The sequence below is a fragment of the Monodelphis domestica genome, chromosome 1 (assembly GCF_027887165.1).
Source record: "Monodelphis domestica isolate mMonDom1 chromosome 1, mMonDom1.pri, whole genome shotgun sequence".
Lineage (NCBI taxonomy): Eukaryota > Metazoa > Chordata > Mammalia > Didelphimorphia > Didelphidae > Monodelphis > Monodelphis domestica.
In genome coordinates, this window is record NC_077227.1 from 567,245,582 (window position 1) to 567,272,388 (window position 26,807).

The window sequence follows — 26,807 nt, forward strand, 5'->3', positions numbered from 1 at the left end:
CCTTTAATGCTATACATCTCGGTGCATGTCTCTTGAAAAATTGGCTACTGCTCTTTCTACTTCCTTCACTTAACCTTTTTTTTATTTTTTTTGGGGGGTTCTCCATCAGTGGGGCAGTGAAAGAAGATACAGTTATAGATAGCCTGTTAGTCCTCCAGGCAATTAGAGGTTAACTAGCCTAACTGACCACAAGATGGCACATGTAACTGTCTTTAAGAAAGGGCAGGGTTAATAAGAAGAAATGGGGATTAATAAGGATACCACACCACAGTAGTAATAGTGGTGAAATGGAGTCTGCACTATGCTGCAAAACAGTGTTCCTTATGTAAACTAAGATGGCTGCCTCTATTTCTAATTTTGGGAAATGACACCCATAGCACAGGCCCTCACCTCTCCTAGCCTCCACCTCACTTATCTCAGTAATGATGGTCAATTAGAAACCCATGACACCCCAGAGCAGAAGATTGGATGATGGTTGCTATGGTCATGTGGTTGCTGGTAATGGTGATCAGAGGTCCCCCAGAGATGCTTCCCCTGTGGCATTCCACTGCTCCCTGCTTTGCCAGCTGGAAGTGAGTTCAAAGATCCCCTAACGACCTAACCAGAATTCCCAGCACTAGACACTTTGTACCGGAGTTATGATGTTTTGGCCTACAGGCCTCCAGCGCAGAGTGTCTACACTACACTACAGCAAATGTTGTATCCCTGGCTACTGCACCTGGCCGTGTCTTATTGAAAATGGCGATGTGTCATGGGTTCACCATCAAGGGTCTAGGATGATTTTAAAAGGAACTTCTCTTTCTAACTCTTGCTGGTGAGTTCTGTTGTAAATATATAGAAATAATGATGTCAAATGTGGGCTTATTTTGTATCTTACAACTTTGCTAAAGTTGTTGATTTTTTCCACTAGCTTTTTAACTGATTTTCAGGCATTCATTAAGTATACTATCTTATCATCTGTAAAGAGTAATAGTTTAGTCTCCTCATTGTCTACTTCAATGCCTTCAATTCCTTTTTTCTTCTCTAATTGCTACTACTAGTATTTCTAGTACAATGTTAAATAAAAGAGGTGATAATGGGCATCCTTGCTTCACTCTGGATTTTATTGGTAAAGCTTCTAACATCACTATTGCAAATCATGTTTGATTAATGTTTTAAATATATACTGTTTATTATTTTTAGGAAAGTTCCTTTTATTCCTATACTTGCTAAAGTTTTCCATAGGAATGGATGTTGTAATTTTCGATGTTTTTTTTTCTGCATCTGTTGAGATAATCATGTGATTTTCTGTTGGTTTGGTTATTGATATGGTCAATTATGTTGATGTTTTTCCTAGTATTAAATCATCAATGCATTCTCAGTATAAATCCCATCTGATCATAATGAATAATCCTCATTAGACCTTGCTGGAGTCTTTTTGCTAGTATTCTATTTAAGATTTTTGCATCTGTGCTAATTAAAGAGATTGTTCTATAGTTTTCTTTCCCTGTTTTCCATTCCCCTTGCTTTGGAATCAGTAACATATTTGTCTCATAAAAATAATTTGGTAAAACTCCTTCTTTCCTATTTTGTCAAATACTTTGTATAATATTGAGATTAGTTGTCCTTTGATATTTGATATAATTCACTTGTGAATCCATCTGGACCTGGGGATATTTTCTTAGGGACTTCTTTGATGGCTTGTCTAATTCCTTTCTGAGATGGGATTATTTAAGGATTCAATTTCCTCTTTTGTTAATTTAGGCAATTTATATTTTTGTAAATACCCACCCATTTCCCCTACATTGCCATATTTATCACCATATAATTGGGCAAAATAACTCTTAATAATTACCTCAGTTTCCTCCTCATTAAAGGTGAGGTCACAGTTTTTATCTTTGATACCTTTAATTTAATTTTCTTCTTTTTTAATTAAATTAACCAGTACTTTATCTATATTATTTGATTTTACAAAGTCTTACTTATTAGTTTAATAATTCTTTTACTTTCAATGTTATTAATTTAATCTGTGATTTTTAGGATTTTCAATTTAGTTTTTATCTGTGAACTTTTAATTTGTCCTCTTTATAGTTTTTTTTTTAAGTTTTATGCCCAATTCATTGATGTCTTTCCTCTCTGATTTGCTGATATATGTACTCAGGGAAATAAATTTCCCCCTAGGTAGTGATTTCACTGAATGCCACAGATTTTGATTTGTTGTTTCCTCAATGTCATTTTCTTTAATGAAATCAGTAATTGTTTTTGAATTTGTTTTTTAATCCATCAATTTAAAAAAAATTAACCCTTACCTTTTGTCTTGGAGTCAGTATTGTATATTGGCTCCAAGGCAGTAGAGTGGAAAGGGTTAGGTAATGGGGGTCAAGTGACTTGCCCAGGGTCACACAGCCAGGAAGTGTCTGAGGCCAGATTTGAACACAGGACCCCCTGTCTCCAGGCCTAGCTCTCAAGCCACTAAGCCACCCAGCTGCCCCCTAACTCAAGAATATTGACAAATTAGATTATTTAGTTTCCAGTTAATTTTAAATCTTCCTTTTTATAAGCCCTTATTGATTATAATTTTTATTGCATTATGCTCTGTAAAATTGTTTAATATTTCTGCTTTAATATATTTGCTTATAATGCTTTTATGTCCCTAGTGTATTGTCAATCTCTGTATATGCCATGTACTGATGAAAAGAAGGTATATTCCTATGTATTACTATGTTGTCTTCAGATACCTATTAGCTCTATTTTATCTAACTTTTCATTTCTCTAACTTCTTTCTTATTTATTTTATGGATTGATTTATCTACTTGTGACAGGGGAACTGTGTAGAAGCCCATGAAGAATGAATGGAATAATTTTAAGAAGAATTATGAAATCAAATGAGAGAGAGGATAAAAAGAAATGAGAGTGATGCAAGAATATTGAGAAATAAGAGGCAAAAACTCCAGAAAAGAGATGAAAAGTACTAATAAACATATTTTTTTCAAATATATGAGGTTTGATTATCATATGGTGAAAATGAAAATTTGAAGATTTTTATGAAAATTTTAAGTTCCTTGTTGTGCTTATTCCTTTTGAAAGCTACGTGTCTAAAGCTTTTCTTCCTGATTGCCTCTTTTTTTATGAACAATTTTGATGGAGAATAAGGTGAGGGGTTTGTTCTTTTTTTAGTATGTAGGGAGGAATTAATAGGTTTGTTTTTTTTCCTTTTTGATCAAGGTATGGTTTTCTCAATGTAGAGATGTTCTAGTGAGAGGATACCTCTAACAATATCTTAGACATCTTGCAGCTTATATTAGCCTTTTTAATATTTTGTTTTCCAGCTTTCCATGAAAAACAATTTTTAATGTTTAAAAATTATGAATAACAAGTTCATTTAAATGTCCCTTCCTCACCTCCCTCACTCTTTACTACTTTTCCTCATTCCCCAAGATGGTAAGTAATTTGATAGAGATTCTAGATGTGACATTATTTAAAATATTTTTCCATATTAGTCATTTTGTAGGAAATTTTAAACAGAAAAGGAAGAACAAGAAAAAAAGTGAAATATAGAATGTTTTGGTCTGCATGCAGACTCCATCAACTCTTTCTAAAGGAAGCTGGCATTTTTCATCATTAGTCTCTAGGATTGTTCTGGATCAGTGTATTGCTAAGAAAAAATAGGTCATGCTCAGTTGTTCATCATATATCATTGCTGTTGCTATTATAATACTCTTTTGGTTCTGCCTATTGCATCTTTTTTTCCTGAAATCTTCCTACTCTTCATTTCTAATGGCACAATTGTATTCTAGATCATAGTAATCAACCACAGTCCACAAACTACTACTTCATCTCCTGGTAGATAATTAAGACTTGCTTGCATAATGAGAGGAGGAGTAGATGCTAGAAATGTCTGTATAGGAGTACCTAATTCTATTGTGATTGGAAGATATTGTGGGTTTTTTTGCAACTGGAAGGTTTGTGGTAACCCTGTGTCCTGCAAGTATATCAGTACCATTTGGTATAACAGAAAGTGCTTACATCACATCTGTTACATTTTGTGAAGTCAGACAATGTTTTAATCTTTTTTCCTCGTTATATCAAGTTTCATTGATGTCACAATTGTAATTGTTATCAGTTGCTTGAAGCATACTACTATTAAATAGAGGTTTTAATTGATGAATGTTATTTATGCTCTGCCTTCTTCACCTACTGGCCATTCCATCCTGTCTCTATTTCTCCTATGATCTCTCTATTGAAAAAAACCTGGTAATGTTGAAATTAAGCCAATTAAGAACCCTAGAAGCATATCTAAATGTTCAGGTGTAAAGAAGATTCAATAAATGCAGCAAACTTCATTCTTGTTTTTTTAATGAATTGCCATAGTTAGGGAGAGCCATAAATATGGAGCCGAGACACTCCTCCATTAAAAATAATGCAAGTTCCTGAAGAGTTGAAAGATAGCATTTTAGCAAGAAATTATTTTAATTAAGATATATACATTTTACACACAATTCTGTTGACTTGGACTACAACATAGTATAAAACTAACTTTTATATGCATTGGGATACCAAAAAATTCCTAACTTCCTTTAAGATATTTGCTTTGTTTTGGCATTCTGGAAAAACAACCTGCAATACCTCCCAGTATCATTGGTATTGGTCTCCCTTCAAGCCACCTTTTGAAAGACTCAGGTTAATAATGATAACCTACAGGGGCCAAACATTATTACAACAATAACTCACACTCCCTAAACCACTAATGCTATGAATGGGTCCTAAAGATAATCTAGACTAAACTTCACTCTAAAAACTTCACTTTTCAGGTGCAGTGCCTTAAAGTGCTTCCATAGGTTCTAATCTGGTAAGAAACCATTAAGCTCAGCTGAAAGGAGTCAGCCAAAAATTTTTCTCCCTCTTCAAATATTCCTAAAATATTTTGCTGCCTCCTTTAACCACCACCTCTACTTTCACATTTTCTTATATATATATATATGTCCATATCTAATATATCCTCATCCTGTTCACAACATCATATTACATTAGAGTGAAAGTGGGAAAAATACTGGAAAGCAGTATGACAGAAACTAGGCACTTACCAGTATCTCATAATATATGCCAGAAAAATGTCAAAGTGCATACTTGATCTAGTAATAAAGCATGACACCATAAATAACTTCTGAGAACATAGAAACCATTACCTATTAGAGACATGGATAAGTGAAGAAGTAATGTAGAAGATTTTATTACATTAAATTAAAAATGGTTTGAACAAATACAATGCAACCAAGGTTAGAGGGGAAACAAGAATTTGTGGGGGGAGATTTATACCAAGTGTTGCTGACAAAGTCCTTATTTCTCAAATATATAGAGAAAAGAGTTGAATTCATAAGAATTTATATCATTGTCAACTGACAAAGAGTCACAGCAAATGAACAGGTAGTTCTCAGAATAAGAAATTAAAACTATCTATGCTTATATGAAGAAACTGCTCTTCATCAATATTAATTACAGAAATGCAAATTAAAACAACTCTGAGATACTACTTCATAACTATCAGCTCAGTTAACATAAGCAAAAAGGAAAATGATAAATGTTGGAGGGGATGTGGAAAAACTAGAATACTAATACACTGTTGGTGGAACTGTGAACTGATACAAACATTCTGGAGATCAATATGGAAAGAGACTCAAAGGGTCATAAAACTATGCAAACCCTCTGACCCAGTAATACCGCTTCAGGTCTATATCTCAAAGAGATCAGAGAAAAGGATAAATTGATTCAGAGTGAACTGAGCAGAAGCAAAACAATATAAGAAGTAAGATATATTTTACAGTGATCAGCTGTGAATGAGTAAACCATTATCAGCAAAGCAAATTTCCAAATTTCCACATGATGAAAAATGTTATTGACAGAGAAGAAACTGTTGGAGTCTGATTGCCCATCAAAAGCATGGCATTTTTTACTTTGTTTCATTTGTGGCCTTTTATTGTATGTGTGATATGTGTTTCTTTAGGACATGAGCAATATAGAAATATGTATTGCATGACAGCAATGGTATAAAATATATCAGATTATTTACTGTCTCATGAAGGGTGGAGAAATTAAGGAAAGAGAGCATCTGAATACCAGATGCTACATGACAATTGTTAAAACCTGTTTCTTAGGTTTTTATGTATTTTGTCATCTTCACATGAGGATAATTTTATCATCTGCCAATGTTTATAAATTTTAATGATTTTTCCACTCTTTGTTTAGCTATTTCTCTTGGTACTATGTCACATACAGGAGAAGAAAGAGGACATCTTCATTTTCTCCCTATAATTATAGGAAAAGATCAAGGATTTTTCTCTAAGAGACAATAACTTTTGTTGCTAGACATGTAGCTATTTCCTATTTAAAATGATTTTTGAAACCTTATACTTTTAGACATTGATATATTTTAAATCTTCTCAAGGTTTTTTCTGTATCTTAATCACCTACGTATGGATCTTTCTGCCTAAAGACTAGGGTGGAGCTCCAAGACAAAGCCATCAAGGATGTGCATGATTGGATCAAATATACAGCAGAACCAAAAAGTTGAGTTTAAGTCTAGGGCTAGAATATGATCACAGTGAAATCAAAAGCTTATGACCAAGCCTGAGGCAAGATATTAAGACATCAGCATCACAAGAGTCAATTGAATTAGCAGCGGTAGATGGCTCCCAGAGCTCTCAACCCCCAGACCAAGAAAATAAGCTAAGAATAACATCAAACAAGGACTGAAGTTTAAAAGAGCACCCCAACTTCTCCCCCCCCCAAAAAAAGAGCGTAACTACAATTAGATAGTATAAAGAAGCTAAAAACAATAAAGAAAGCTCACAGTAGAGAATTTTTATAGAGAAAAAGAGCAAGGCACAGACACAGAAAGGGAGAGTGAAAGCAAAGGAAATACATGCAAAGTCCAAAAGAAAAATATGGGTTGTACATAAATTCTCAAAGAGCTCAAAGAAGACTCCAAAAACCAGTTAATAGAATCAGAGAGAAAGTGGGGAAGAGAAATGAAACTGATGCAAGAAGAAAGGAAAGTGATGTAAGGAGAAATGAAAGAAATGAGCCAATTGAAAACAGAGACAAAAAACAGAGAGGAAAACCAGATCTTAAGAATCAAAACTGACTCACTTGAAACTAAGGATTTCAATAGATATAAAGAAGTGATAAAGTAGAATCAAAGGAATGTAAAAACAGAATAAAACATAAAATATTGAAAAAAGAACTGACCTAGAAAATATAACTAGGAGAGACAATTTGAAAATTATTAGAATACCTGAAAGGCATGATCAAGAAAAAAAAACCTTTACATATCATATTAAAAGAAATTATCATATATAATTTCACAGAGATCCTCAAACAAAAAAAAAATTGAAATTGAAAGAATTCACAAATAACCTCTAGAAAGAAATTGTCAAATGACAACTTCCAGGAATATAAATAGGTAAATTCAAGAGTCAAAAAACCAAGGAAAATTACATCAAGCAGCCAGAAAGAAACAATTCAAATATCATGGAGCTACAGTCAGTATCACACAGGACCTGGCAGTTTCTACATTAAAGGATCAAAAGGCATGGGATATAATATTCTTGAAAGCAAAAGATTTGGATTTACAAAACTGAAAACCTATCCAGGAAAACTGAATATATTCTTTCAAGAAAAAAACAGGCATTCAATAAGATAGAAGATATCTAAGCATTCCTGAGGAATAAGCCAGAATTAAAAAAATTGCAGTTAAAATATGAGACATAAGACAAGCCTAAAATAGTAAACAAGAAAGAGCAAATTGAAGGAACTCATGAAAGTCAAAATGTTTATGTCTACATGGAAAGAGAATTTCTGTAATTCTCAAAACTTACTCTTAATAGTAGGGAAGAAGGAAAAAAATTATTCAGAAAGAGGTTGGAGAAGTAAGCTTATTATGATGAGATGATGTATATGATGATGTATATGGTATTATTTAAGCATTCTATTTCCTCTTTTGTTAATCTAGGCAATTTATATTTTTGTAAATATTCACCGATTTCCCCTAGATTGTTATATTTATTGCCATAGAATTGTCCAAAATAGTTCTTAATCAATACATAATTTCCTCTTTTTTAGAGATAAGATTGATGTATATATAAATGTGATAATACGAAATGATAAATATATATGATGTGATGTTTGCGCATATGAATGACTTGGGAAAAATAAATCTAGGACTGAAAGAGAAGTTGCACTGAGAGAAAAAAAAAGAGAGAAATAGAATTGGGTTAATTCTATAACATAAAGAAGCATGAAAAATCATTATAGAGACAAGAGGAGAGGATAAGTGTGCTGTTGAGCAATGTTTAAACTTTACTCTCATCTTAACTGATTCAGAGAGCAAAAAACAAGTCCTTCTCTAATGAGTGGGGTATAGAATTCTCTCTTGCCCTACAGAGAAATTGAAGGGAAATAAAACAATGGAAAAATAAGGTAATTAGAGGGAGGGATAACTGGGGCAGGGTGTGACAAAAAGTAAAATACAGATGAGGAGGAACATTGAGAAAGGGAATAGAGGAGAATGAAAAAGGGAAAATAGGATGAAGGGCAATACAATGATAGTAATAATGATGCTGAATGGGAATGGGATGAACTCATCCGTTAATATGGAGCAGATAGTAGTTTGGATTAAAAAAACATATTCCTACTATATGTTGTTGACAAGAAACATGTATGATGCAGGGTGACACACATAGATTCAGAGTAAAAGCCTAGAGCAGAATATATTATACATTATCCAAAGTAAAAAAAAAAAAAGCAGTAGAAGCAATCATGATAGCAGACAAAGCCAAAGTAGAAATTGATCTTATTAAAAGAGGTGAGGAAGGAAATTACATTTTTCTTAAATATACTATAAACAAGGAAGTATTATCATAACTAAGCATTTATGCCCCTAAATGAATAACATCTAGATTTCTAAAGGAGAAATTAAAGGACATTGTGAAGGAAATAGATAGTAAGATCATATCAGTGGGGAATCTCCATTCCCTTCAGAACTAGATAAATTTAACAAAAAATAAATAAGAAAGAACAAATGGAAGTGAATGAAATGTTAGGAAAATTAGAATTAATAGATATCTGGGGGAAATTGAACAAAGATAAAGAAGAATATATCTTCTTCTCAGCAATACATTATACAAGCACAAAATCAACCATATACTAGGGTATAACAATAATGCAAACAAATGCAGAAAAGCAGAAATAATAAATGCAACTTTTCCAGGTCATAATGTAATAAAAAATTATAATAAATAAAGGTGCATGGGATGGCAAATTTAAAATTAATGAGAAAGTAAATAATCTAATTTTATAAAACTAGTTGGGTCAAAACAATTAGAGATTTCATTAAAGGGAATGACACTGAGAAGACCACATATAAAAATCTATGGGATACAGCCAAAGCAGTACTCAGAGGAAAATTTATATCTCTGAGTCTCTATATGAACAAAATGGAGAGGGTAGAGATCAATTAATTTGACTTACAACTTAAAAAAAATTAGAAAAAGAACAAATGAAAAATCCCCAGATAAAAGTAAATTGGAAATCCTAAAAATTAAAGGAGAAAATAAAAGTAAAAGAATTATGGAAATATTAAATAAGACTATAGTGTGGTTCCCACTTAGAAAAAACAAATGAAATAGATAAAATACAGGTTAATCTAATAAAAAAGAAAGAAGAGAAATATATTAACAGTATCAAAGATGAAAAAGGGCAATCTTATCTCTAAAAAAGAGGAAATTAAGTATTGATTAAGAACTATTTTGGACAATTCTATGGCAATAAATATAACAATCTAGGGGAAATTGGTGAATATTTACAAAAATATAAATTGCCTAGATTAACAAAAGAGGAAATAGAATGCTTAAATAATACCATCTTAGAGAAAGAAATTAAACAAGTCATCAAGGAACTTCCTAGGGAAAAATTCCCAGGAACAGATGGATTTACAAGTGAATTCTATTAAACATTTAAAGAACAACTAATAACAATACTATACAAAGTATTTGACAAAATAATCAAATAAGGAATTTTAACAAATTCTTTTTAGGACACAAATATGGTACTGTTTCCAAATCCAGGCAGACCAAAAATAGAGAAAGTAAAATACAGACCTAACTCCTTAATGAACATAAATGCAAAAATCTTAAATAAAATGGTAGCAAAAAGTCTACAGCAAATTGTCACAAAGATTATCTACTATGACCAGGTTGTATTTATACCAGGAATGCAAGGATGCTTTAATAATAGGAAATCTATCCATGTAATTGACTATATCAAAAATCAAATCATCACTAATCACACAATTATCACAATGAATGCAGAAAAAACCTTAGACAAAATATAACACATAGTCATATTAAAAATACTAACAAGTATAGGAATGAAAGGGATGTTTCTCAAAGAAATAAGTAGTATATATCTAAAACCACCAGCAAGTACCATCTGTAATGAGAACAATTCAGAAGCCTTCCCAATGAGATCAGGCATGAAGCAAGGATGCCTATTATCACCTCTATTATTTAATATTGAACTAGAAAGCCTATTGGTGGCAATTAGAGGAAAAAAAGAAATTGAATATTTAGGAATCTATCTACCATGACAAATAGGAATTATATGAGCACAACTAAAAAACACTTGTCACAAAATTAAAACTCTATCTAAATATTTGGAAAAACATTAATTGATCATGAATAGAAAGAACAAATATAATAAAAATGATGACTCTACAAAAATTAATTTAATTATTTTGTGTCATAATTATTAAACTACCAAATATTTCTTTCAATAGAATTAGAAAAACTTATAACAAAGTTCATCTGGAAGAACAAATGATGAATAATACCAAAGGAAAACATGAAAAAAAATGTGAAGACTTGAGACCTAACAGTACCAGATCTTAAATTGTACTATAAAGCAGTGTTCATCAAAATAATATGGTACTGGCTAAGAGACAGAATAGTGGATCAATAGAATAGAGTAGGGTTAAATGACCTCAGGGAGCTAGTGTTCAATGAGTCTACCCATTCTGGATTATAGGACAAGAACTCACTATTTGAAAAAAACTGTTGGGAAATTTGGAAAACAATATGGAATGAATCAGGTTTAAATCAACACCTCACACTCTATCCCATGATAAATTCAAAATGGGTAAATGACTTAAATATAAGGAATGCAATCATAAGTAAATTAGGTGACCAGAATAGTATGCCTGTCAGATGTGTAGGATCTTAGACCAAGCAAGAGATAGAGAAAATTCCAGAATGTAAAATGAATGATTTTGATTACATCAAATTAAAAAGCATCTGTATAAACAAAACTAATGTAACCAAAATTAGAAGAAAAGCAACAAATTTGGGGGAAAATCCTTATAACAAAAATTCGATTAAGGTTTAATTTCCCAATATGTAAGGGATTAAGTCAAAATTTACCAAAAAACAAGCCTTTTCCCAATTGACAAATGTTCAAGGGATATGAATAAGCAGTTCTCAGATGGAAAAATCAAAACTAGCAATAAGGACTTGAAAAATTGTTCTAAATCCCTCCTGATTAGAGAAATGCAAATAAAAACAACTATGAGATACCACCTCACACCAACCAGACTGGCCAGTATGACAACCAAGGACCGTAAAAATTGTTGGAGGGGATGTGGCACAATTGGGACACTAATGTATTGCTGGTGAGTTGTGATTTAAGCCAGTCATTCTGGAGGGCAATTTGGAATTATGTGCAAAGGGCTTTGAAAAATAGCCTGCCCTTAGTCCAGCCATAACATTTCTGGGTTTGTTCCCCAAAAAGATAATGAGGAAAAATACCTGTACAAAAATATTTAGAGCTCCACTCTTTGTGGTGACAAAATTTTTGAAAATGAGGGTTTGCCCTTCAATTGGGGAAAGGCTGAAAAAATTGTGGTATCTGATGGTAAGGGAATACTATTGTGCTGAACGGAATTATGAATTGAGGAATTCCATGTAAACCAGAAAGACCTCCAAGAATTGATGCAGAGTGAAAGAAGCAGAACCAGGAGAACATTGTACACAAAAACTGATACTGGCACAATCGAATGTAATAGACTTTTCTGCTAGCAGCAATGCAATGATCCAGGAAAATCCAGAGAAATTCATCAAAAGAATACTATCAACCTGTATAGAAGAACTGTAGAAATACAGAAGAGAAACAAATGACCTATCACTTATTTGTATGGTCATAGAATTGGGATATTGGTGTTAAAAGATTACTCTACTACAAATATTAATAGTATGTAAACTTGGAGATGGAGAGTAACTGCTATATATGAAAATACATGTATAAATAGTCACTTTGCAAGTTTTTTTTTAATCTTGTATTGATGTTGACAAATATTGTATTTTTCCTTCTGCTTTTTCCTACCTGATTTAGCTATCAAGCTCTCCTAATTTTTTGCTCTTTTGGTACATTTTAATATGAAGGTGACCAGGGAATTTGAAAACTTTGCATCTATGTTCATTAATTAAATCACTCTATAATTTTTTTTCCTGTTTTTCCTATTTTGGGTTTAGGTTATCGGTACTGGAGTTTTCTTGGACTCTTTCTTTACCTATTTTCCAATAATTTATATGAGATTGAAATTAGTTGATCATGACCTGGTGGATTTTTGTTTAAAAAGTTTATTTATGGCCTGTGCAATTTATTTTTCTAAGATAGGTTGATATTAATTTTATATCTTCTCCCCTCTTAGTTTAAGCAGTTTCTATTTTTGTAGTCATTCTTCCATCATGCTTTCATTAAAATTGTTGACATGTGCTTTGGCAGAATAGTTCTGAATAACTGCTTTGATTTTATATTGATTAGTGGTATATTCACCCTTTTAATTCTTGATGTTACTGATGTCTTTTTCTTCTGTTTTTTAAACTATATTAATCAATAATTGATCTATTTTCTGGATTTTTCATTAAACTAAATCCTTTTTCTATTTATTAATTAATTCAATATTTTGATATAAATTGTATTAATCTCACATGTAGATTTCATGATTACTTATTTGGTATTTTATTGGAGATTTTCGTTTCATTTTTTCCTTGTTTGTTCATTGCACACTAAATTCATTGACCTCATCTTTGTGTATGTTGATTGTAAGTATTTAGAGATTAAAAATTTTCACCTAATTTTTTATTTTTAGCAATCCATATTTTTGGTATGTTTTTTCATTATTATTATTTTCTATATAGTTAAATGGCTTATTCTTTAACTGACTCATTCTTGAAGATTAGATTACTTACTTTTCAATTGATACTTTATCTGTGTTATTACAGTCCCTTATTAAACATGATTTATTGTGTCGTGATTTGAATTTGATGAATTAAGTATTTCTGCTTAAATACATTTAACAAAACTTTTTATTGTTATAATATATGATGAATTTTCTAAGATTATATTAATCTCCTTGAATGTATACAGATGGAAATTAAAAGTATAATGAAGTCAAAGAGATTAATAGAAAGTTAGATCTGCTTATCTAGAGAGAATAGAATGGGAATTTAAAAAAATACCATTTTCTCATTGGTACTTGGTACCTGCCCAAAATTCACCATATGTTAGGGTGTTAAACACTTTAGTTAAATGAATAAAAGAAGAAATACTAAATTCAAGTTCAGGATATAATGTGTATATATGCAATATACTTAGAGACAAAAGAGACCTTCATTTTACTCATAAAGAACCTGAGAATCAGAACCAATAAGTGGTTTGCCTGAAAGTCACATAGTTAATAGAAGAGCCAGTATTAAAACCCATCATCTAATTCACATCCATCTACCTTTCCCTGATTTACTGCATAATATTTATATACTACTATGAACAAAGTTCCCTATCATAATATATAATAAATAAATATGTATCTATTTGTATATTTATATGTATACATATAGTCAGTGATAAAATTATATTACAAGAATCCTTCATCCATATTGTACCTTAGGTATTTGTCTACCTGGGCTATGCAGACATCTTTGTGTCTGGTAATGACAATAAAACAAGCTTCGGGAATTATAGGATGCCAGATGAGGCATAACACCAGAGGAGGATACCTGGAGTACATGGATATGAGAGAAGTCAGGGGAGTTATTTGGAGTTAGTTCATAAACAGCAAAAGAGTTAAAAATAATTGGTGATACAGACATAACCACATAAAGAAGAGCAACTGAAGCTAAAATAAGCAACTAAAAGACAGTTTAGATAGCAAGAATAAAGGAAGACTAAGTAAAAAGTCCAAATCCAGACAATATTATTTACTATATCTATTATTATGATTCACTGTTATAAATGGAGAAAAACGGTGACCATATTTGTTTTGTATCAATGTTTTAGCTAATCATACCTTACAATCTCATAAAATGACTTATTAAAAGTATATATCAGGTAATGGAGGCATTCAATTCAAATCCACTCAATAACTATTTTGATGCAACTAGTTCATCCAAGTCATTATTCAGATGCCTCTTATAGCCAAATATTGATATTTTATGTCAAAGTCATTAATTTCATTGATAATAATTTTCCTATAAATATAAGCATAGAAATATTTCCTGATTTTGTGTGAAGTCTATAACAAGTTCTATGGCCAGAAGACTTTCCATTATGAGTAGACTCATGAAGAGAATCCCTGAATTTAGCTACTTTATTCCTCATGCATCGGGCATAAAATTAGTAGTCAAAGCAGTCTTTTTAATATCCCAGTAAATAGCTGCATGTAATATATAGGATGGAATAATTTTAAGTTACAAAAATAAAAATATACATTTACCTGAAGATTTTTATATTGATTATTTATATTGATGATTTTTAATTGATAAATTTTTGATAATTTTAGAACTCACCAAGATGATACTATTTTTCTACATTTCTTAAATAAAAATGATTAAAAATTCTAAAAAATGCTGAAAATGAGATCTGTCATAATGGAAAATCTTCTGGCTATCATAATTGTTATGGACATCACACAAAAACATAAAAGATTTCTACGTCATAACTAAGGATCTTATAGAAGTGTATGAGGCACTGAGATAATTGACTTGACTAATGTCACCCAAACATTTCAGTCAGAAGCAACACTAGAACCCAGAACTTCCAGACCCTGAGCCTGACTCTCAGGCCACATTATTGCAGCTATAACTATATTTCAGAATAAATGTAAAGGCCAGAAGAGAAATCCTGGGAGGCATAGTATTTTTATTTCCAATAAATAGTAACATTAATTCCAATTAATAACCAATAATGATTACCTATTCCTTACCAGAAATCCAGAAAATTCGGTCAATCAGATCAGAGGAGCTATAGTAAGCAGAACACCTAGTTCTCTATCTTTGGACACAAATAACATTCCCACAAGTACACACAGAGAACCAGATTTATATTTTCAGAAGGTGGAGTCTTGGCAGAGAAACCGATGGGCATAAAAAACAAAAACATTCTGAAAACAGTCCTTCTGAGCCAAGAAATGTAACCAAGTTTAACCCCAGATGCAATGATTGAGTACTAAGTTTTTTTTTGTTGTTTTTTGTTTTTATTAAAAAGACTGATCAGAAACAAAGACAGGATTTGGCAAGATGACGTGTTCTCATAATGTATTTTGGTCTCTTATATGTGCTGATATTTGGTCACTATGTACCATGGTACCCCAACTCTTCTGCTTAGCTGGGAAGGGTAAATCCCCCCACCACTAGCTTCCCAGATATTAGTTTATTTGATTAATATTTTAATAGGATAGTCAAAAGCTGGGCAAAGAGACAGATAAACAGCTCCCTTTGGGTCATCTATCCATAGTGTTTGTGGGGCACTCTGGAAAATTATCTAGAGGAAAGGAATTGACTTCTCTTTCACCATTATCTCTTCTAAATCCCTCCCTTCAAAAGATATCTTATCAGTATTACTTCAGTACCACTCCCATTTTTTTATCTGCTGACTAAAGCATTGAATGAAGAAAAGGCATTAGAGATCACTTATTAAAAGCTTTTTATGTCACAAATATGAAAAATCAAGTCTAGAAAGAAGAAACAATTTATCCAAAGCTTCAAGATTACTGGAATTATTACACTAAAGTTAGAAGTATAGAATGTTATAGAAACAATGCTTGTTTTAGTTAGAAGACAGCCCCTGTCATCATATCAAATAGTGTAAACTTGACTTAAAGTGTGAATTGTATGGGATTAGTTATTACTATTAGAGATTTGTTATTGATCAGAACTAGAAAGAGTAATGAACACCATTGTGTTTCCAGAATGGAGGGAGAAGACTTAGGATTCCTAATTCTCATCATGTTCATGAAAGGTGAAAGAATTTAAAAACTAAAGTAATGGCTCATAAACCTTTGCTGATATCCTGACTCCTAGGATATACATTAGAAATGTTGAGGAATTTCCCCTTGGTTGACACCTGCAACTCCTTCTTGGTTAAACTGAATTACCGGGTTCTAGAAGAGAGGGATCATTCATCCTTGGTATTGTGTAAAAACCTCATATATACATGTTTGTTTGTTTTTTATTTCAGTTTATTTGATTGGGTCTCTTCACTTTTATTAAATGCATTCATAATGATACTGATATTTAGCTGAATAGGAGTAAAGCTTTGTATACATGACATTAGGGTGCTCCTTTCACATTAAGGAATAACAATTAAAAGTTTTAGCTTGACCTTGAAAAAGTGTTAATTTTTCAATAATCTTTCACATTTTATAGATAGTATATATTTGCATATATATGTATGTATGTATATGGCAAGCTTAGTAGTTAGAATATTGGGCTTAACACTAAAAAGTCTTATCTTCCTGAGTTCTAAGACCCTTATTTTGACTTAGTTTGACTTTAGGCAAATCTCTTAACCTTGTTTGCCTCAATTGCCACATCTATAAAATGAGGTGGAAACAAAAGCAGTGAACTACTTCACTGTTTTTGCCAAGACAACCCAAATGGTGTTTCTAGGAATCAGAAATGATGAAAGAAAGAAATATGTTTATATAAACAAACACACACACACATTTTCCCTTATTTTCCATCTTCATTTTTCTAGATGATTAGTTCTATTAGGGAACAAGAGAGATAGTCACCTTATATGTGACACAGAAGACTGAAAAATAAAAATCCCATCAGATTGCTAGCTTTAAGTTTATAACATCAGACTTGTTATTCTGACAATTCATGAAGGATCTCCTTGTCTGAAGGGATGTTAAGTGGGGCTGATAGGTAAGAAGGAACCAAGAAGTCATTAAAAGACAAATGTGGTCACAAAACAATGGACTGGGTCATAGGGACACAGCATTTTCCTTGTGAATTGCTCTTGATAAAATCTAGTCAGCCCATTACCAGAGGCATAACAGGACAGTATAGATTCCTTTGAGTACCAGGTAGATTGAAATTTCTTAGTCAATTCGTTCCTTCTTGCAATCCCCAATGATTATAAACTTCGTTATCTCACACAATACCGGCAACAAAGATATTCTGCTCAAAAAAAGCAATAAAAATCAAAGCCTGAAAGGAGTGACTTTTCTGAAAGCAATAGATGATTTCCCACAATGACTTTATGAGGCTGTTGGATTTGCATAACATCACCACTCTTCCTCAAGGTCAGAGATTATGACATTCATCCTCTAATCTCTTCTCCTTTATAAGACTTTCCTTATAACTCAGAGTTTGGCTAGAGGAATGCTATGGGCAAGGCTGGTCTGGATTGGATTTTGTGTCATTGTAAAGATAAGAAATTAACCTAGAAATCATTGGGAAACCCTTCTGAAATTACATGGCAGCAAATGAATTTTCCCTTCATTTTTGACATTTTTTCACATATTGCCAATTATATTACAATTAATTTGGAAATCCCAATTAGTGATGTACATCCCATTAGATTCCATCTTACTCCAAGGGAAGGTAGATTGGGAATTGGGGCACATATATAGGGCCTCAACACGTGAATCTGATATCCATGACAAGCAATATAGTATTCTGTTACAGGGTGAGGGGGAAGATGGGATTGTTCATTAAATGAGCTGCTGATAAGAGCAAATTAGTGTTATCAGAATCAATATCAAAGGTAATGGTGAGGCTAAGTACACATTAAGGTGGGGCACATGATTAGAGAATGTGATCTCTAGAGAATGTGATAGAAGAGTATGCAACAAAGGAGAAAGAGTCAGAGAGGCAAAATACAAGTAATTCATGGTAAATGGTATCTAAAAAAACATAGTTTATCAGTAGTAAAATGGTATCTAATAATCTTAGCTAGAGAGTATCAAGGAAGGGAGAATGACTAACAATGCCAAAGGCTGATGTGAGGTCAAAGAATGAGGATTGAGGAAAGGCCAGTGTATCTGTCAACTAGATCAATCTGATCAGTAGAATATTTGGCAGGAGAAATTTTGAGGGAAAATTAGAATGTAGATTATAAGGGAATGGGAGAAGAGAATGTAAATGATCCTTCAGTAGATGTTTTTTTTAATTAATTTAGCTGCAAAGAACAGGATGGTTGTTTAGGAAAGAAGGATTAATTACAGGGGTTTTTTTTCTGGAGTGGATCATATATCTATATTTGTAGGCAATGGGGAACAAAACAGGAGACAGAGAAAGATTGAAAATAAATGTTCAAATAAGAATTTTTTTAAAGTTCAAGTAAAAAATAGATTTCCTACAAACTCATAATTATAAAAAAACTTATCAAAGGAAAAAATGAGGTAGAAATGAAAGAAAACTATAATAGGGTTATAATAATTCACTCAGTTTAATTAGTATCTATCAATTATCAGAGTAAAGAGATAAAGTGATAAAGTGATCTCTAATCTAAGCAGCCTAAAAAATACTGAATCTACAGATATTGGGCTTCCTTGCAATTTTGATTCTTTGGTTTTTGTCTTTCATATTCAAAGGGGACCAAAATGATATTACTGGTGATGTCTTTTGACTCACACATGAATTAGATTGCAGTGAGGCAGAGTTAAACAAGGTTCACAGCCTCTCTCTTCCAGAGACATCAAATTATTGAAGCATGAAAAAAAAAGTTGAGATGACTGGTGATGGCTTTGGATGCAGTGGATGACCTTAACTTCTTTGATACATAATCAAGTTCTTAGTATTCCACAGAGCCAACTTCATGGCCATTTCAACAAAATGTTATAATTTCCCCTTTGGGTAAGAGAAGTCTTCGTGTACCTCAGATAGACATCTTCCTTAGTCTTCAACAATTTTGAGGTTGTCAGTTAGCCTCAACCTAGTTTAGTCTGCCTGTTGAGATATTTTGCTGGAATGCAATCACTGCAAATTTTATAGATTTTTTCAGCTACAAGAAAGAAAAGGGTGGCAGATGGACACACATAAAGAAAAAAAGTTCTTAAAAGAACTCAGGAAGCCCTGAAACAGAGCTACTAGTCTTCTCTGAAAACCACGTGCCAAGTAGGGAAATATGGAAGCCACAGGCAAATTTTATTAAAACTATATACTTATTAAAATATATGAAGTATAATACAATATTACGAGCAATTTTCCTTCATAAAATACATCAGTAGATTATGAAGTCTGTTTTTCACAAAGTGAATATGAAACAAAGCTGGGAGTATTGGGCAATGCTAGGTTGCTCAATGGATTGAGAGGCTGGCCTATAGAGAGGAGGTCCTAGGTTCAAATTTGATTACAGACAGTTCCTAGCTATGTGACCCTACAATTGGGTAATTGAAATATTACTGCATTGTGTCCTACAAACATGTAAGATAGAAATTATTTTAATTGGACCCTAATAGAAGGGCTTATTGTGAATTGATTCTAATTTACTCAAAATTCTGTATACATGGATTTTTGATATTTTGATTCTGATTTTGGATTTTTCTTTCTCCCAAAAAGTTTCATTTTCCTTCCATTTTTTATGTTTTGTTTTTCTTTTGATAATTGACTCGTATGCCCCATAACTTGGATCTCTTCAATTTCATTTTCCCCTCTAATTGCTATTGCTAGCATTTCTAATACAATATTTAATATTAATGGTGATAATTAGCACCCCTGCTTCACTCCTGATCTTAGTGGGAATGCATCTAACAGATTCCCATATCAGATGATACTTCCTGATAATTTTAAAGAATTACTCATTGTAATTATGAGAAAATGTCATTTTATTCCTATATCTTCTAGTGTTTTCAATAGGAATGTGTGTTTATGTCTTATGTTTATGACAAAAAAGTCAATGAATTTTTTGCAGCTATTGAGATAATTATGTGATTTCTATTAGTTTGGTTGTTGATATGGTTAATTGTGTGGTTAGTGTAATGGAGAAGGTTTGTAGTTGGTAAAAGAAATAGGATCTAGGAGAGACAGGTGATGTTTAAAATTGGCTCAGAGAGAGGACAGAGGGTTTGAAGAATTTCCCCCTTTAGCCTTCTGTCCTCATTGGCTGCTCTCACAGATTGGGTCTTGTCCCCTTCCACTACTAGGGCCTAAAATGTTTGGTCCTGGGAAGATTTCTCTTCTCCTGAAGCTGTTATACTCACATTTGAATCAAATTTAGGAAAGGATAATCACTTTAATGTAAATTAATTCAATTAGGGTAATTCAAAGGGATGGCTAGCAGGGGAAAGAATGGAAAATGAAAGTGGGGAAAAGGTGGGTTGCTTTCTCTCTAACCCCTTTCCCCTCCCTCCTCAAGTGTGAGGGGAACTCAGGCTTTGGCAGCCTGAGCCCCCTGAGAGAGAGTCAGGTTGACTGACCCTGGGTTTGGCCCCCTGGCCACAGTTCAGACCCAGGGCAACAGGAGCTGATATAAAGTCTGACAGAGACTCAAAATGTCTTTTCTCAGGTTTCTCTTCAGTAGTCTTTCCAATTGGGAAATGTTGGGGGTAAGGATTTCCAGTCATTAGCAGAAAAAAGGTGGGTAACCCTCCGGAGAAAGTCTTAACAAGTCCTTTCTCCTCAGCTTCTCAAAACTGAGAGACCAAATGCTCTTCAGAAGTAACCTTCAGGCTTCACAAGATTCCAATCTCCTGGGGCCTCTCCCCTGATGAGGAGAAAGATTCAGCCTGGCACTCTTCCTTTACTGCCAGCCTCTGTCATATTAGTTTTCCTAATATTAAATCATCCATGCATTTCTGGTACAAATCCTCCCTGGTGATAGGGAATAATCATTGTGAGAACTTGCTATAGACTTTTTACTAGTATTTTATTTAAGATTTTGCATCTATGTTCATTATGGGGATAGTTCTACAGTTTTCTTTTTCTATTTTTGGTCTTCCTGAATAGGGAATGAAGACCATGTTTATATCATAAAAAGAATTTGGAAAGACTTCTTCTTTGCCTATTTTGTCAAATAGTTTGTAGAGTATTGGGACTAATTGATCTTTAAATGTTTGATAGAATTCACCTGTGAATCCATCAGGAAATGTTTGATAGAATTCACATGTGAATCCATGTGGCCCTTTTGATTTTTTCTTAGGGAGTTCCTTGAAGTCTTGTTCAATTTCTTTGTCTGAGATGGGATTATTTAACTGTTGTATGTCCACTTCCATTAATCTGGGAAATTTATATTTTTGTAAATATTCATCCATTTCATCTAGGATGCCATATTTATTTCCTTATAATTGGGCAAAATATTTCTTAATAATTACCTTAATTTCCTCTTCATTACATGTGATATCACCATTTATATTCATAATACTCTTAATTTGGCTCCCTTCTATTTTTTAATTGGATTAAATAATACCTTATCTATTTAATATTGGATTTCCAACATACCAGTTCCTAGTCTTATTTATTGCTTCAATAGTTCTTTTGCTTTCGATTTTATCAATTTCACCTTTGATTTTTAGGCTGTCCAATTTGCTCTTTCTCTGAGGGTTTTTAATTTGTTCTTTTTCTAATTGTTTAAGTTGTAAGCCAAATTCATTGATCTCTTCGCTCTTCATTTTGTTGATATAGGCAATCAGAGATATAAATTTTCCCCTTTGTATTGCTTTTATATTATCCCAAAAAAATGTGATATGTCATTTCTTTATTGTCATTCTCTTTGGTGAAATTAGTAATTGTTTCAAAAATTTGTTCTTTAATCCACCAGTTTTGGAGAATAAGATTATTTAATTTCCAATTAATTTTTACTTTGCCTCTTACTAATTAAATTTTTTTCACATAATGATCTGAAAAAGTTGCATTCATTCTTTCTTCTATTCTGTATTTTTTAATGTTTTGGGTTTTTTTTTTTTTTTTTTGCCCAACTACATGGTCAGTCTTTGTGAATGTTCCATGTGATACTGTAGCATATTTTTTTTTCTAACCACAGGTATGCAAATGATAAGCAAAACATCAAAACGATAAAAAAGAGATTTATTATGAGAGGGTCTATCCCACAACAAATCTGGACCCCTGGTCATGACCAGGGGACCCCCAAAACTGGGAGAGACATTCCTTTATATCCCAAAGAATTAGACAACTTTTATACCACTAATAGTCATAGCCCTCAAAAATAGAGACACCCAGAAGCAAATAAGCATTGGTTAAGTCTGGTAGGAATCACTCCTTATTTGTCCATAGGTTAGTTCAACTAGGAAGCACCCCTTATTTAGTGAAAGAAATCTTTTATTCATGAATTAAAAATCACTTAATGGAAAGGAGGGAAGCAGTGATGCCTGGGCTAATAGAGGGTAGTAATGAGTGTTACCAGGTTCTAAAATAATGGGCAGGTATCCTGATACATAATAGATAATAAGTTATGGTGCCTGATAGAGCAACATTGAAGGGTGGGGCTGGCAGTTGTTCCATAATGCAAAACTTTACTACCTATACCATAATATTCACAAAAGTCTGCTACAATCATGACTTATGCTGACTATATTAGAATTACAAATACAATTATCTCAAGACAACTGATAACATTAAAATTGAATCTTCATTTTATAGGGGTAAGGAGATTTTTCTCCCACACTTCTAAAAAGAAGGTGTATTCCTTTTTATTCCTATTTACTTTTCCCCAGATATCTCTTAACTCAAATCATTATAAATGATTCTAAATCATTTCTTGCTTCTTGCTTCTTTATTTTTTGGTTTGATTTATCAGGATCTGTTAGAAGAAAGTTGAGGTCTCCCACTAGTATAGTTTTACTATCTATTTCCTCCTCAAATCCCAAGAGTTTCTCCTTTAAAATTCTGAATGCTTTACCATTAGGTATAAACATTTTGAGTAATGATATTTCTTCATGGTCCATACTGCCTTTTATCAGAAGGCAATTTGTTACTGATCTCTTTTATTCAGATCTACTTTTACTTTTACTTTGTCAGAGATCATGATTTTAACTCCTAAATTCTTTTTCTCAGTATATTTCAAATAAATTCTGCTTCAACTTCTTACCGTTACACTGTGTGTGTATACATGACTCATGTGTGTTTCTATTAGAAAACATATGATATTATTTTGGTTTTTAATCCACTCTGCTATCTGCTTCCATTTTGTGGGTGAGTTCATCCCATTCAACATTCAGAGATATGATTACATGTATAGTTCCCACCAATTTTATTTACGTTATTATTCCTACCCTATCTTTCCATATTTTTTCTACAGGAGTGTTTTACTTTTAATCAGTCCCCTTTCTCTCCACCCTTATTTTACTTCCTTCACAACCCATCCCTTCTAATTACCCTTCTATTTCTCTTTAAGATCTATTCATTGATCCCCACCCAAACCTTTCCCTCCCTTTGGTACCCTGCCTCAACCCTCCCCTTCCCTTTCTACTTTCCTGTAAGATAAGATTCTATACCTCAAAAACTCTGGCTGTTCTTCCATCTGAGAACTGATTCCACTGAGAGGAATGTTTACATATTACCTATTAACACTTTCTTCCTCCCCTTCCATGAAAGTATTCCTCCTCCTGCCATGCCCTCCTTTATGTGGAATAATTTAAGCTATTATGATTCTTTCTTAGTGTTTTTCTTGGTGTCATCCTTTTTTGTCTTTTTTGTAAAGGACAGAAGTTAAAGCAGAATGAGCAAAGTGGGTCTCCTTCTAAATACACTGTGAAAGGTAGGAAGAGAAAAGGGATTTCCATGTTATTTGAGACAAAACCAAACAAGAAAAAGTGCAGGCTGACCAACACCACTTCCCCACCCCACCTACTTCACCTAACACAGAGTCAGGACCCAGGCAACTTCCTGAATTCTATAAGGTGGGAAACACTAAAGCAAAAGCACTATAAACCTACACCTAGAGGTGCCAGGTCCTGGTAGTGAGACTTTAAGTTTAATATCACTGTACTGACAGTGATAGTGGCAGCCAAGGAGGCAGCACAAAGGTGATAGCGACAGAAGCAGGAAAGATAGTTTCTGGGCAAAACACTGAAAAGCTTGCTATATCATAAACAACAATAACTAAAAAAAATAACAATACATCACAGACCTACCCCCTGGAAATCCCATGTTTTGGTGTTGGGGGTTCAAGTTCTAGACCACTGGCTTCACTCTGGAACAGCGTTAGTGGCAGTAGTGGCAGCTGTAGCAACAGCAGCAGGGTCAAGGAAGATAACCTAAGGACCAAATATTGCTAACGGGAATACGCTAAAAGAAAAATACTGAATACCTACCCCTTGCAATCCCAGGCACTGGAATGGAGGGTCAGAGCTTAATTATACTGGGCTTTGTGAAGATGGAATTTAGCTATTCCCTATTTGTAAAAATGAAGATACTTAGTTTAACAAAATCAGGAATGTCTTGGGAACTTTAAAATTACTCCACCCTACTTAGACAATACTTTAGGGGAAGATACAGTTGTCATCTACTGATTGAACAATGAAGGTACTCTTACCTTATATTGAACCTTTTAAGCTAAGTCTATTTTTGGATCTTAATACAAAAAGATGTTAAGTAATTATCAAGTTTAAATTAGTCACAAAAAGTTCAAGTAACTAACAAAAGGTGAACTTAACAAAGAAGTGTTCAGTAACTCTAAAGATATAATTTAATCAAAAGAAAATGAGAACTAAAAGTATGGGCAGTCCTGGAGAAAAGCCTTTGATGTGATTGGTAGATGTGAAAATTTAGAGCAGGAGACACAAGGGTGAATGATGCATATATTTTGATCACTTCCTCTCTCTGGCACCTTTTGCTGTGGAGAATTGGCTCTTAGCAGCATGCTGGGTCTTTCAACATCTTAGCATGGCTAAAAACTATTGTCTGATACAGTGGTGAGTTTCTGGCTGAGTTTCCCTTCTTTATTGTTCCAACTTTATCCCCTTAGAAGCCTCTATTCTTCTTCAGAGACCTAGAGGTGGGAATTTTAAACTCCCCCTGGCACAGGCCAGGTAGGAGAAATCCTATATTCTCTCCCCTCCTCATTAAATTCCTACCCTCTATATTAAATTACCATAAATTTCCAGACTGACTTGGGTATTTTATTTGGGATTTTCCCCAGTGACCAAATAAATCTAGATTTTAAGTCACTACCCTAAAAATATCTTGACAGCTTCCTCAGCCCTCTGAAAGAGAAGTTAAGAGAGCCCCAAGATAAAGTCCTGAGAGATAGAAGCTAAGATAAAAATGACAAGCAACATGCTGGAGTCCCCTTCTTGAAGGGGAAAATGAGTAAACAACACCAAAGAAAGCTCTCAATGCTGGAAAATTTCTGTGGATAAAAAAGAACAAAAAACAGAAGCCAAAACACAAGTTGAGAAACAAACAAACACATGCAAAATATATAAAAAAAGGAATCTGATCACAAGCTCTGGAGAAACTCATAAGGAGTTCAAGAAAAAACTAAGACAAATAGAAGGAAAATGAAAAGAAGAGTGGGAAAAATGGAAAAATGTAACAAGAAAATAACAGCGTAAAAGGCAAAATTCATCAAATGTAAAGAAACACTGAAATAAAACGACATAATAAGAACACTAAAAAATAAGAATTGATCTGCTGAATGAACAGGCAAAGAAGTCTAAAGATGAAAAGAGTGCCATGAAAAGCAAAATAGTCCAAATCAAAAAGAAGAATGAAAAAATCATGCATGAAAATTGGTATTTCAAGACTAGAATTGGGGAAGTTGAAGCTAATGGTTTCATGAGACATCAGAAAATGAGAAAACAAAATCAAAAGATAAAAGAAGACAAAAACATTCAATTTCCCATTGAAAAAACAACTGATGAGGGAAATAGGTGGAAGAGAGAAATTTGAGAATTATTTCACTACTTGAAAACAATGACAAAAAAGGCTATACATCATATTACAAGAAATTATCTAAGAAAATTTCCCTGATACTCATGAACAAAGAAGAAAAACAGATGTTGAAAGAATCCACAGATTCTACATTTAATTCTCAAATGACAACTTCCATGAATCTTATGTCTGAGTTCAAGAGCTTCCAAGCCAAGGAGAAAATACTGCAACTAGACATGAGGTAACAATTCAGATACCACAGAGCCCCAGTCAGGATTACTCAAGATATGGTAACCTCCCCACTGAAGGACCTCAAAGCTTAGAATATGATATTCCATGAGGGAAGAGAATTTGGTCGTAACCCATGCATTACCTACTTATCAAAATTGACTATATACTTCCAAGGTTAAGTATGGGCTTTTAATAAAATAAAAGATTTCAAAGCATTCACAGAGAAAAGATCAAAATTAAAGAGAAAAATTGATGCCCAAATATAAAATTCAAGAGAATCATAAAAAAGTAAATAAGAAAGAGAAAAAAAAATAAGGGTTTCAATAAGTTGAAGTTGATATTGAGCTAAAAGGAATAATGAACAAGAGGAATTCTATGTGGACTGGAATGACCTCCAAGAATTTAATCAGAGTGAAAGGATCAGAAACAGGA

The 26,807-nt window shown here is 33.0% G+C and overlaps 1 long non-coding RNA gene across 1 annotated transcript in view; it reads right to left on the reverse strand.

The window, feature by feature from the left end:
* The window catches only part of LOC103106006 (uncharacterized), a 30,667-nt gene extending 15,293 nt beyond the window's left edge, over positions 1-15,374 (reverse strand). The window contains exon 1 of the long non-coding RNA XR_458857.3: positions 15,290-15,374. This is a non-coding gene — a long non-coding RNA (uncharacterized LOC103106006). The remainder of the gene's footprint in view (positions 1-15,289) is intronic.
* Positions 15,375-26,807: the final 11,433 nt, after the last annotated feature.